Genomic DNA, 13,085 nt, shown 5'->3' with positions numbered 1-13,085 from the left:
GTATACCTTGGAAATCTGAGCACCAACTTGCCCAAGAAGAAGTCGTTTTGGTAGATGTTAAGGGTAACCCAAAAATGAATGTAGCTGAATGTTGATTTATTAAGCTAATATTTTTCACATAATTCAACATGCCACTCTGTAGTCTTGGGGCGCTACCCCTCTCAGTGTCACTGACGCACCAGTATGTTTCCGCATTGTCTCGCCGAGGCACTGATGTATCCTTATGTTCTCCACTCTCCAGCGAAGAACATAAAAGTGCATTTGCCTTTATCATGTTATATTTTCCCTTCTGAGTAACCAGAAATAAACTGTTGTGTTTTACTATATTTGAGAATAAAGCCCAACACAGAGGATGCACCCCTTTGAAAAAAAAAAACGGTAGTGAAAGAGTTAGGACCCACAGTTTCATTTAACAGAATTCAAGAGTCTGGGAAGCTGTCTTGCTCCTGTAAAATACGCCCATTCAAGGTCATTGGTTATTGTTTTTATTTCTAGCAAAGCACTTGTGCGTTGGCATTGCAAGCTTTTATAGGAAAGTTAAATGCAAAGTGAACTGTTGTGCTGTTCGCTGGCCTGGTAAGTTGTGTGTGACCTGGTACTTGGGCTGCATTATATTTCCGGTCTTGGGCATCCCTTGTTCAGTCGTTGATGGTCATTTCATCTTGAATATCCACTTTGATTGGGTGGCTGATGTACACATCTGTACGCATTCTATTTACAGCACAGTAAATGAGAAACTGATTTACGCAAAGGCATTTTCAGGCCATCGTTTCTTCGTCACCACAAGAGCCTCGGCATTTCAAGTACCTTCCCAAGATCGCTGAGGAATGTGACACATGCATGTAATGCCCATGCGAAATATTTTACGTCGTAGAACGTGGTGTTGCCTTGTGTCACCTTCTTCTTTAATTAATCATATTTTGGCATCTAACCTCTATATTCTCTTCAGGTACGATGTTTGCGATTTCACGAGAGCGAGCCACTGATATACAGCCTGACAATACGACGCCAACCGATTTTTCGAACGTCTAATCATTCGAAGCTGCTCGATTACTGCAGCACCGATGTTATTGCCCGTGCCTGCACTTAATTTAGTTTGTGAGGCGATCAGTGTACTTTTCTGAGTGCGCGGCCGCTGCGAAGAGATTTTCGTTGATTAGGCGACCTGTAGCTTTCATCACCAATTCCCACAGCTCGTGTGTGGGCAGATTGTATGAGCCAAAATGTTGCCGTCTGCTCTCGGGCGCCATATGTGCGTGACATTGCGAGGCGCAACGGGTGAACAAAAGTCCTGGCCTCTACTTGCATTGAATTGTACTTTTCTGCACAATGCATTCTTTATTTCATTTATTCAGCACAAGTAATTTCTGCTATGTTGTGCTTTGTGTCAGTGTTTGTTGGCTTCTTATGATATGACTAGTAAAAAACGGGCCCCTCGGTTAACCTTCTTTCTTCTCGTTTATAGTATTGCGAATTACTATATCTATAAATCAAATAGCCTGGAAATGCTTCTGTTATATTTATATTTAACATACAGTGGCCTATTTATCACTCACACGGTGAACCATGGGAGCCCGAATAATGTTGTGAATTTGCATTTATCTCTTTAACTATATAAAACCTCAAGATGATACAAGGACACAAGGAAAAGAGTGCCTCACAGTGGTCCCAGATCTCGCCCAGTAGCAGCCGTACAGCGCTCATAAAAAATGCACATTTGCTATAAAGAATTTGAATAGTTCAACAAATAATTGTACACTTGCTGTTTAAGTCAGCAGCATAAATGTATTGCTAGTTTGTGTAATAGTATGTGTCAAGGTTATACGCGACGACGTACAATCAACATAAAATACTTGCGACATTCACGCACAAAAATTGACTGGTCATCCCGGCCCTTTGACAGTGGATGTCCAGTGAATCTGTTGAAAACCACAACTGCTGATGGGGGTACGCAATGCTTTAGTGCTTTATAACGTCCCCCTCCCCCAACTCAATTTCCGCTATAGATTTGATATCTGTTGATTTCACAGTTGTTCCAGGGCAACGGGATAAATTCTTTGTTCGCAACACACATTCATAAAGTTCGGGGTAACTTACATGCGTAATTACATGGCATAATTACATAACAAATGTCATAATTAGTCCCTTATCAAAGTTTACCTACATATGCCCATAATGCACCCCTTATTTTCTCCAAATATAAGAAAAATGTCTTGTTTATTTCACCGAGGACATCCCTGAAGCTAAGACTGAACGTGTTATGGTGCCTGAAAATAGGAAAAGAAAAACGACGGCTCATAATTATTTGCAACGGTTCTAACCGCGCCAGGAACGTAAAAATTTTGTCGCACATTGGGGTTACCATGTCCGCCCTACCCTTTGCACAAAATTTAAACCTGGCGTAAACTGTATGCAGCTACGTCGGGACACTGAGAAGAATAGTTGATAGCAGTCATTTCACACGCTCTAACACTCGAATAAGATTTTTTTTTTTACACACAGGTTGTGTTTGATCCAATCGCATTTAACTTCGCACAAAGAGTTTTTATAGCGTACCACCAATTTTCGCTAAATTTGGTCTTGGCAAATTTTATAGTTCTGCCAGGGCAGTGGGCTCAGTTGTTTCCCGCTCGTAAGACACGCTCAAACACTCTGGAGTGCTAGCATACGTAATTTATTGTGAAAGCCCCAATTACACCATCTGTTTTGAACTGCACCTCCACATCACCCATTAACTTGTCCTTACAGTCACCAAAGATAACGAAGCTGCCTCCTTTAGTTCAATGAGGACACGAGGCAAAACTAATGCATCGCACATGAAAGAAGATGATGGTTGAATGATTATTCGCGACGCTTCTAGATAAGTCAAAAAGGTTAAAGCTACGTGAAACATTGCACTTAAAGTACTGCCTATTCCTTCGAAGTATAAAATATATGAAACGCAGAGTTCTCTTGGGACACTGGGAAACCTAGCTATAGTAGCGGCAGCGTGGTACTTTCGAACACTCGCTTACAATTATTTTTAACGCTATATTTGATCAACACGTATTTACCATCGCACATAAATTTAGCGTATTGTTCCCTTTATGTTTGCAAAATTTGACCTCTGTTGTTACAATGCTAGTGCAGCCGTCTTTTAAGTTTTACACCGCTCGTAAAACAGACTAATAATGCTATGGACCACTTGCATACGTATTCTATACCGGAAAATGCGCATTTAACCCACCCATTTGGGAACATTGCCTACACCTTATCCACAAAATGCCCCTAATTTTCCCTAGATACAAACAAGGTGCCTTGTTCAGCTCACCGAGAAAACCAGAGAAACAAACTACGAACCTCGAAATATCCCCTTCAGTCACGGTGTAGACGTTTGTTAATGCGACTTATTTTGGCCATTACTGTGCAGTGGTTGCAAGGAGTCGACAATGAACATCAAGCTTTGAGTAAACTTAACATTCTGCTTTCTTAAAGTACACTCGTATCACTTCTGAGTGAAATGTATCGCTTCATACGACCGCTTTCATGAAGGCACTAGCATCCTTGACGGAACATTTGAAGTGGGGCGTTTTGGTAGTAATCACGAAAGATTATTTCTTCTTTTGTTGTAATGCTTCTTTGTGCCCAATAATTACCCTGTGCATGTAATTCGAGCGGGTGATTCAATATATAGCATGACTGACTGTACTATAATGGAATATTTAATTACTATGTAATTATGATGGGTCATTATAACATGCACAGTCATTCTCCCACATTGACTTGCTTTTTTCATGAAGTCTTCAGCACCTTGGGATAAAGTTATGTAAATGTCACACATTTATCGACAGTACATCGTAATTCGTGACTGAAGGTATTTCCCTAAAATACATGAAAAAATGAGGGTTTAGTAATTATGTGCGACACTTGAATTTAAAACAGGAAAATGAAAGCTTCGCAATGCATTGCGCTTAATATTTTCCCATTTTCGCGGAATTTTATATCCGTATCTCGTGCGTTGTTTCAAGAGTCTAGAAAACATCTATAGTAGCGCAGTATGACACCCTGGAATGCTTCAATGAGTAACTTTCTACAAAGGCTGTAATGAACCTACACAGAATAAACATAAATCGGTTGTCACTCGGAACATTGTTTCGCACGTAGAATAAATATAAACACCATGCCGCGCATATTTTACAGAGTGTAGCGGGGGAAAACAACTAAATGCCGTGTATAACGCATAAAATATTGGATAAAGCGACCAGTCAGTTATTGTTTTCAGAGCACATAAATAATTACACAGCGCAAATTTTCGGTACACATCACCAAAAAGTGGCCCTCATTTATTTTTTCAAAGTACGAAATATCTGCTGCGTTTGCTCCTGCCGGGAAACAAGTAACAGTGTAGCTATTATTCATAAACAGCCTGAAAGTGAAATCATCAGTCAGAAGTGACACATGTATTCATAAATAATTCAAGTCAGTGTTCTATTGCTATTGAAATGGCTCTGCGAGTTTGACCAATGTCATTTTCACGAGCATATCTACGATAAGTCGTGATTACACAATGAAATTCACAATGAATCTGTAAGAGGCTTTATTAGGTTCCTGATGGTGATAAGATACTGAGAATGCAACGCTGTAACGGACAGAGATTAAATAGTCCCAGCATTTGGTAATCCAACGATTTCAGGCCGTGAGGCACACCAGTCGTTGGACGCGGCTGATTGAAATGCTTTAGCCGTACCTCCACCTCACCCGCAGATTAAATGTAACAAGCTGATTGTGTATTAGAACACTGATATAGCGGTGCCCAAAAACTGGGCATGATGCAAGTTGCGCAAGTTGACAGTTTGTTAAGGGGCGGGATCTGCCTTGCGCCAGGCGTTATCCGCAACGTGAGCTTGTATATATGGCGTCGTCCACTACAGGGCGTCACGAGAAGGCACAAAAGACAATCGTCGTTGTCCAATTGCAGGGATATGAAAAAAAAAGCATTACTTATGTGGCCACTCTACTAAGAAAGAAAATTGAGCTTTAGCTGTAGTTTTAACGGACTTTTCCAGCGTGCAGCCAAAAGTGCCAGTGCCCACTTTCAAAAATGTGTGTGTGCGGGGGGGGGGGGGGGGCATATGAGATACTTGCCCTCCCCCCCCCCGGCACTTTTGAGATTGGGGAGGGGCAAGTGCTCCCCTTGCCTCCCCCCCACTAGATACGCCTATGCATGCAATGCCATCTGCTACACGATGTAAGGACCATGGATTATCAGACGCCAGAGCCTTCCTGCCGTACTTTCATTTTCAACGCATCGTTGCAGCGCTCCTTTATGTTTTAATCATGGTGTCGTTAGTTGGTAACCATCAACACGTATACGGAGTCCAGTCTGTAAAAAAACAAAGCACTGCGAAGCCCATACTTCCTGCATGATTAAATGCGTTTAATTGGTAATACCCTACATACTACTAGTATTCCGTGCGTGCAATGAAGAAGAAGAAGTAAACGTTTGCCGATTCTCACAGGATCCGAGTTTTGCGCTGACACGTAATCGGCGTATACGTTATCTTTTGCCAAGACAGAGCGTGGGTATATGGACTTGCTACGAAGAATTTGTCGCGCGGCGCATGTCGTTAATCTCGAAGCACAGTTACAACTGGCGCGATTGAACCGCAGATCCGCGACGTTGGGTGTACGCGTCAACTAGGTGGGGCACAACAGCGGGCATCGCTGCGATCACTCCGTGGCCCGTATTTGTTGCCGTCAAGTGGCTCAGTTGGCCGTGACGAGACCCTGTTAGCAGCGAGTATTCGGATAACCGCGATCCGCCGTCGCTCGCCAATTAGATGCGCCCACTTCCTTGATCCATATCGCGCACCTTCTGAGCGTGTCAGATGTCTATCGGCGGTCGCCTCCTCTGCGGGCTGGCTGCCCGAAACCTGATGACTTCGTGCGGTGCGCGTGATTTGGTCCCACGTCTGTTGCACATGTCATACGGTGTCCCACGTAACCTCCACCAAAATTATTTAAAGTAAAAACGGAAAATGAAATGCGAGTGCTACGCAGCTGGTCAGAAGGAAGTGAATGTTCTAGTAATAGAGAGTTTTAGTTTAGGGGACGCAAGCGGCTTGTACCGTCGCCGCTAGTTCTTGCGTTGTTGTTCGCCATCGCTTGGAGCAAGTCGGACATTTTTTTTTTGTGTTCCGATTAATTACATAATTAGTGAGTGCTAAATGATTAATTTCTCAAATATTCATAATCGGAGCAAAATTGTCAATCAGAACATTGTAGGTTATCTTGAAAAAAAATTCCCGACATTTTTTTTTTTGCTTTGTATGTGCTGCATGAAGGGTTTTTTTTTTTTTTTGTCCAAGCCTGAAAGAAGCCCACGAAAGCCTGCGAAAGGTACTGCGCGACTTGTTTGTGTTTCGCAGGTTTTCTTGTTCGTGCACGTAATGTGAACGTTGCGTGCATAAAACAATTAGCAGCACTTGCATAACTAACATAACCCTCTGCTGTGTAAGTGTACGTGGCATGCTTTCATCACTGATAAATTTAAATAATTAAACAGTTATTGCCGTTAGCGTTGTCTAATAGAAAGAAAAAGAATAAATAATGTTGAGACGCGTGTATCATTGCGTCATATTTCGCACATCGTAATACACCCTAGAGATTACTGTTAGTCTGTAAGTTTTTCCAGACATCACAAACAGAAAGCAGACTTCTTTTCTGCGACCCTGCAGAATAATAGCCCAATTTCCAACGAATATGTTTCTTTCTGGCAGTTGCATTGCGAATTTAAGTTGCTCGTAATTATGCGACACACTTTAAAGCGTTCCTCGCATATAACGCTTTCGAGCAACCAGATGCATTTGTCTCTTTTCTTTGCGTTCCACTTTAGAGCTGTTTCGGCGTGCTACCGCCCCAGCTCGCCCAGCTGTTCTTACTTTTGCTTAAGGAGTCGTTAGCCAAGGGCTGTACTTCTCCCACGCACGTTTAACTTCCCATGAACACCAGCTACAGTGTTCCCTCGGCCAATAGAATTTGATTTAGATGGCTTACAGTTCTTCCAGGACGGTGGCATAAATTCTACGCTGTAATTGGACGACAAACTTTGAAGTTCGCGTACGCATAACCAATAAACTTCCCCCTATATCCACGAAATATGAACCAGGTGACTCGTTTAGTTCATTTCGCTCACGACAAGCGTCTCACAGAACGCATGACAATAGGGAAAAAAAAAAAAACGCCACTGTGCAGTAATTATTTGCAAAGCTCTTAAATATTCCGGAAACGTTAACGTTGCGCCACACATTGCACATAATGTGCTCCCAATTCTCGCCAAGTATATATGAACACGGCGTGACGTAGAGTCTTCTCTGGACGTTGGGAAACATGACTGATAACAGCGGCATAACGCATTCGAGCAGTCGATGAATTACGTCGGCTATAACTACACTGCATCTAATTACAACGGCTCTGATGACCCCCCCCCCCCTTTTTTTAAAATTTAAAACAATATTTCGCCTCGGTAGCAGTTACTGGGCGGGGGGCTAAATTTTGCACCGTTCGTCAGACACACTTTTAACGTACCGGCGCACTTAATATGCATACGTAATTTACTCTAAAGGCCACAACTGAGCCCTTTTTTGGTCCACATCTTTCCTCCTTATTTTCACCAAATAGAGAAGGCCCTTCACTTAGTTTGCAGGGGTCACAAGGCTAACATGTGCCTCGTGGAATGCATGAAAATAGGCAGAAAATGGTCGAATATTCAGTAATCACTTGCAATGATTGTAATTAGGCCAGAAGAATGAAAAAAATATTGCACGCACACCGCCTAATATGGGCCCCATTTCCACTGAATGTGAATTCGGTGTCACGAACAACTATCATATATAAGAGACTGGGAAACAGCGAATAACGGCCTACTCGACGCTTTCAAACACCTGCTGAAGCAATTTTTACGATGTATCTAATTTAACAACATGCATATAACTTCGCATGTTCACTCGCCATAACATTCCCTCTAATTTCATCAAATTCGATATTGGTGGCAATTACAGTTCTATCGGTACAGTGAAATGAATTCTGCACCACTCGCAAAACAAACGTATAACGAACGCTCCGGAGTGCTTGGATACGTAATTACTGAAAAGGCAGTAATTAGTTAAATCGTCGTCATCGTCGTCCCCTCCTACTTTCCCCTCCCCGAATCTCGGTAACGACGTCTCCAAAGGGGGGCATGGTCATCATTGCGTACGTGATCTTAGGTATAAAACAGAGGGCATGCGAGCATATTTACATTTGATAAACAGCGCTAACGTCAAAAACAAAGCAATAGCTCTGACACAACTCATTGTCTGTTCTCTGTTCATTGTGTAACACATGTAAACATGCCCAATCATATGCTTGTGGCGGGCGCGACCAATAGTGCTTGCTTTCTTTCTTTTAGGGTAGGGGCATGCAGAGAGACGTAACCTATCCTGGCACAGACACCCAACGGGTTCTACATTTTGCTTACGCAAACGGTGACTTTGGGGTTCTTTTGTGTACCCTTCTGCGTTCCTTTCTATAAGCCCGGTGGTTTGCGTCGCCTAACTTTTCGCACGCAAAATCTAAAACTCCCTACACCCAAAACGGGCAGTTCAATTGTTTTATGCACGGCAAAAGAGCTATTATATGTAGCCACCAACGTGAGGTGCTCCAGCTGGTGGTCTCTGTCCCCAAGGACCGCGACCAAGCACAATTCTGCTTATCTTCCTTTGTCTGACGAGTACCGACGTATTAAGTATGACACGAACGATGACCGACCAATAATAGTTGAGATTGTCGACGTGATGCTGTTTAGTCAGCGGTGTCCCGGAATATTTCACACTACTTATTTTGTAAAACGGACGGTCGCAAATATGAAACTGCGACGTGTGACCACGTACCTAAATCAAAGGTAACACAGACAGCAGCTCGAGGCTCTCAGTTTTCAAACTCTCAGTTGCCACCTGAATGCAACAGCTAGCGCCTCTTGCACACGTCAGAGCGGCATGAACACGTGGCTCATTTTAGTATGCATTCATTCTGATTGGGCGTAAGGATTATAAATGTACTTAAAGCGACAAGGGAGCGCGGGGCGGGGGCGGCGCGAGAATGCACTAGAGTACAGTTAATGTGAGAAAATCAATTACTCCTGCGTGGAGAAGTTTCCAGCAATACGATATTCCCGGGCGATATTCCCTCGTGTCTTCTCATACGGTCATCCTCAGCACCGACGCTTCTCTCCCATTTGTCTCACGACTATTCCGTTACTGAGCGCTGCTATAATTATCAGCGTTCAACGTGCGACACGCGCAAACTTTTTCGCGCTGCATTTACGTGATCTTGGCGTATGCAGGCGTTTGTGTCCCGGTGGTGCCGTCGGTTTAACAGCACTCTCAGAACTGAGAGAGAAAGAGATAAAGCAAGAAAAGGAAAGGCAGGGAGGTCAACCAGACGGGCGTCCGGTTTTCTACCCTATACACATAGGGGAAAGGAAAAAGAGCACTAGAAAGAGGGAGAGAGGGAGCATAGCACGCACACAGTAGGACGCACAGCAGGACAACACTCGCCCACCGAGGCCGGCGTTCCTCAATAACTGCAGTAGCGCATGAACAGCTTTCTGTGCCATCGACGGACGTGGGCAGGGTTCAAAAAGTGTTCTACTAGAGTCCAGTTACCTCAGTGCGGTTCGCAAAGAGATGCGCTGGACGTCGTATTTGGGGCAAGTTCACAACAGGTGTTCGATAGTTTCTTCAGACCTACAGGTGTTGCTCGTTTGTGCATCGGCTATTCCAAGACGGAGGAAGTATGCGTTTGTAAATGCCACACCAAGCCATATAGGAGGTAGAGCAGTGGGTAGAGCAGAGGCTGTAGTTGGCACTTGCATACGTAACAACGGGTTCATAATATACGTAGGTGGTAATTAAACACGCTCGGAGAACTCTAGAAAGCTTTTGCGCAAGCAATTAAACCAAGCTCTCTTGCAGCGTCCGTCCTTGTCAGTGGACTTGAAATAGTTAGACGTTCGGTACCGGCTGAAGTGCCTCAGTTGACTGGTTTATTTATAACGGCACTTGGCGCTAGTAACCCTCTCGGCTATACACACGCACGGAGAGACATTTCCACTTCGCAAGCGATCGCATGTAAAACTAAGGATACCACTTGAAACGGGCTTCGCCCCACTAGGCCTGTTTATGTGGGGGAGCCAACTTTGACGAAAGGTCAGGGCTGAGAGGGTTATAGACACGTGTATGAACATCTCTTGACATGATTCGTGAGTACTGTATCCTAGCAGACGTATCTCGTAAAATTTCGGACGTGAGCATTCTCTGTGTTAAGTTATGATGCACTGCTGCCCGCAGTCTCCGCCGCAGGCTAGCACAGCGAACAACGTCCGTTTCTCACCTGCAACAATTCGCGGCTTACGATCTCCAGTCAGTACGCAAAAGTGCCCGCGCACAATTTCACCGATTTTCTCACGGAACTGCCAGAATTGTGTTTTGAGCTATTTGGAGCGTGTTCTAGATAGTTTCATGAAGCACTTTATGTCATGGCTGAATGGTTAGCGTGCCCTGTGTCTGCGTCATGGTTCTTGCCAGATCAACGGTTCAAACTCGGTTGCTGCGGAGGCTGGAGACAGAGGTTGTCTCCTTTTTTTTTCTTTCGAAGTGTGACGAGCAGGTTTATTGAGAAAATAGAATGGTGGAGTGATACACAAAACTGGGGTGTATGATCTCAAAGCGTGTGGCTATGAATGCTCTCACATTTAAACACACGCTTATACGCGGGATGAATCTCGTCGTCAATGGTACACTGTGCGTTTTCTCGGCAGGTAGGGTCTACTTTGAAATTAAAAGTGGGAATAGTACTCGCATTAGATCATTCCGTAGCAGACGCACAAAATGTCGTGCTTCACTGCATTTTACGTGTAGCGCAGTGAAGTTGTATGTGCTACAGATCCTTTCGGTTGTCCATTTGGCTGTTCATGATGAGTAAAATAATTACCGTCATCAACTCGTCACACCAGACGATGAGTTGTAACGTTTGTTTGTTCACACCTAGGATTAAATCCTGAGTCTGGGATAAGCAAGCCCTAGTGCCTTTGTTTTCGCCATCGTTATCGTCTTCATCGTTATTATCATCACCGTCGACGTGAAATGCCGGGGAGCTAACCGCTGCTTAAAGTGGCTGACACTGAAGGTTTTCGTTTTAAGTAGTCTTTGGCAATTCCTCGCTCTCTTGAAGAAACACAAGCACCAATTTTTGAGTTAACGATAAGTGATGTCAAGCTGCCAGAAACATTACCTCCTGTGTTTTATTTCACATTACCTCAACATGAAATATGCCTCCGAATAGCAGATTGACCGTGCGTTTTTCTGTTTACCTCTCTCTAAAAGCGAAAATGAGAGCAATGATAAGCTATTTGAAATATTGAGGAAACGATGCGTAAATTACTATCAAATGCGCTATGTCTAGCTTTTGTGCGTGAACTACCACAGTACGCTCAACGCAACTCATTTCATTTTTATTGCGATAGAAATCACACGGACGCTTCAAATGCGCTCAAGCCTCGGATGTACAGGCAGGGCAAAAAAAAGTTTACGGGATTCGGGATCTGAGAGCTAGGAAGCGCAAAATTTCGAGAACCTGCGCAAGCAGTCTGGATTGCAATGTATTACGTGTGCTAGTGTACGCGACCAACATGGTGTTGTAGTGTTTCAATGGCTGCAAGCTAAAGCTGGGCTGAAATTGGACCTTTTTGTGGAACCCGCATACAATGAACTTTTGACCCAGCTTATACATTTGTAAATAAACCTATATATGCTGCCACTAGCAGCCAACCGCTACGCCGTCGCCTTATCACCTATTTTTGCGGTCACCAAGTCAGCTGTCGAGTTGTGTGGATCCTTTGACACACCCTTAGAAAGCGCTGATGACCCGCCGTGGTTGCTCAGTGGCTATGGTGTTGGGCTGCTGAGCACGAAGTCACGGGATCGAATCTCGGCCACGGCGGCCCCATTTCGATGGGGGCGAAAACACCCGTGTGCTTAGATTTAGGTGCACGTTAAAGAACCCCAGGTGGTCCAAATTTCCGAAGTCCTCCACTACGGCGTGCCTCACAATCAGAAAGGGGTTTTGGCACGTAAAACCCCATAACTTAATTTTTTAAAGTGCTGATGTCACACGCTCGAAACGCGAGGGCCCGCCTCCGCTTCCCGTTCTTTTTCGCGTTTTGCACCGCAACGTGGGAAAAAAAATAATTCCAGGTAAATGTAGATAGCTGGAAACTGTCGATCGAATACGATGTTTTCGCATGCGATGGACAATGTGACATTCGAGCTTACGAAACTGCGCAGGTAATAATAAACTTAGACAATTCGTTTTGACTAGTTAGCTAACATAATTAGTCCCCCTTTCCTTTTTGTCTTAAACAGAGGGACCAGCATTCGGGCCGACAAGCAGGGGTAGCGCTCTCTAAAACGCGGCGTAAATTGCCAAGAATTAGCACAGAGCAGACGAAACGTTTTATGTGTGTGTGTAAGTAATGGTAGTGATAGTGCTAGGGTGTCTTTTTCTGTTCCCTGCTCCCAGTAAGTGTTTCGGATCTAAATAAATGCCATTGTTCATGTCAGCTGAAGTGTTGGTCATGAGAAAGCCCCTGTGAATGCAATAAAATACAATTCACGATTTAAAAAATAATAACTACGCGTTAGCAAAAAAAACTACGACAATCAAATGTATAACTACGAGTGACTAATCGAAAGTAGCACGCCCTAATCCGCTTATAGCAAGCAGGCGGGACACTTTGGTGCCGTCAAAGAAGCGCTAACTTGATAACGTTGACGCGCGTTCTAGATTTTTCTTGCAGCAATGCAGAAGTGTAAGGCAGCAAAGCTTGCTTGCAAGGACAAGAGGGGCATGATGAGCATGGTATTCTGTGGTGGCTGGGACGGTGCCGGTCAGCTTCTACATTTTCTTCTCGTCCAAACACATCGTAAACGCAGACATCGCCTCATAAAACATATGCTGAGATGGCAGATTTGTTTAGAAATATTTTTTTCTATCGTAGATGTCGCCAA

This window comes from Dermacentor albipictus, chromosome 5 (genome assembly GCF_038994185.2).
Source record: "Dermacentor albipictus isolate Rhodes 1998 colony chromosome 5, USDA_Dalb.pri_finalv2, whole genome shotgun sequence".
Classification (NCBI taxonomy): Eukaryota; Metazoa; Arthropoda; class Arachnida; order Ixodida; family Ixodidae; genus Dermacentor; species Dermacentor albipictus.
The sequence above is the reverse complement of the archived record's forward strand: the minus strand, read 5'-3'. Positions refer to the sequence as shown.